Genomic DNA, 1,743 nt, shown 5'->3' with positions numbered 1-1,743 from the left:
GGTGTTTATAGGATCTGTGAAAACCTACTGCCTAACCGTTGTGCCTTGCCCCAGTGTGTGACTGACCAAGCTGGAACGGATCCTTTTCTGCTTTTTGTGGAATGGGAAACCACCTCTTGTGAGGCGCTCCATCTGCAGCCAGAAACCGTTAAAGGGTGAGTTAGGGATGCTTTGGCTGATGATGCGTATGTATGCGCTGAGGCTGAGGCACCTCTGGCTCCACCTGGATGGTGAACGTATGTGGTCGCCGCATGTCAAGTACTTCCTGCCACATTTGACGTCCCTGCAGGACGTAGGCACATGAATCACGTGGAGACCGAAAACGAGCGTATGGCAGAGTGAGTGCAGACATGCACTTGCTCTGTTCTCCCGAGCGAGCAATACCGGCAGCGGGGCTATCACTGCGGATTTTTATAGCGGGTTGGTAGAGCATATGTCCGACGACGTCCTGGGGGAGATTCTAGGCTTCGATGAGGAACAGCTTGTCAACCTGTTCGGAAGAATATTCGGGCCGGGTATCTGGACAACTTCCAGAAATCCCTGGCCTGGTTGTGCTACCGATCGGCCTTGCCAGTTCGAGAGAGGTTGTCAAGGCATAGTGCTGGTACCCCACCTACATGCCCGAGGTGCGGGCGTGTCAGTGAAACTGTCACGCACGCCTTCGTACATTGTGAGGAACTGAAGGGACTGGTAACCGATGTCGAACAACTGGTATCAGATGCGGAAAGAGTACGGTTATCAACTGATTCTATCATCAAGATTGTGCCGCCTCCCTCCTTTAACATGGATAAGGAGGCGTCATTTTTATGCGTAGTAGCCGCATTGAAAGAGATAGTATGGGTGACGCCTGGAAGAGGAATTGAGACAGGCAACTTTATCTCCGGACACGGGTTGGTTAGTTTTTTTAACTACCAGCTGTCCAGAAAGATCAGTCTGGAGAAAAGGTGCCTGCCTCAAAGAACGTTTGAGAAAAGATGGACAAATATTGTAAGGCAGTTGAGAGTAAATAGGGCCGCGCTAACGTAGCCGGTCTGAACGGAAAAGAAGGAGAAAAACGGAAGAAAAAACAACAAAAAAGGTATTATAAAAAGGAAAAAAGGGGAAAAACCGGCGTTTAATTTTTAAATTCATTTCGATTTCATTGTAATGTGTAAATTCATCCGATTTCATTATATTCGATTTTTAAACGAACTAACTAATGTATAACCTCAGCCCCTAAATGTTTTTTGTTTTGTCCTTGTGCCGTCCTCTCTGTGTCATGGCCTGTGTGCCAAATAAAAGAAATTAGCTAAAAAGCTATGCTACTCCAGACTGATGATGAGCAATGACTCTGAAACTAGTCTCTGGATGCTAACTTCGCTGGGTGAAGGTGCTTATCTCCCTCTTTGAAAACATAAGGACACAGAAAATGTGTCATGGCAAACTGGAAACGGTGTTTCCTAAGGCTAAATAGCAGTAGCATTCTTCCCTTTCATGGGACTGCCACATTAAGTTGGCAACATACCATCACTATATATATACGAGGGATACCCAAAAGTAATCGGAAACGTTCTCTGTGGGACAAGACCTTTGTAGTTCGGGCTTCCACCGCTAAAAGCAACTTGATGTGATTCTTAGGCATCAGTCTACCGACCGGCATCGTCTAGTGGGGTCGTATTGCCGCGTGGTGCGTCTTTGTTTTGCAATGCTTCTGCTCTGTTTGTTGATTTTTTTCAATGGCTGAAACGAAAGAACAGCGTGCTT

This window comes from Octopus bimaculoides, chromosome 2 (genome assembly GCF_001194135.2).
Source record: "Octopus bimaculoides isolate UCB-OBI-ISO-001 chromosome 2, ASM119413v2, whole genome shotgun sequence".
NCBI classification, from domain to species: Eukaryota; Metazoa; Mollusca; class Cephalopoda; order Octopoda; family Octopodidae; genus Octopus; species Octopus bimaculoides.
The sequence above is the reverse complement of the archived record's forward strand: the minus strand, read 5'-3'. Positions refer to the sequence as shown.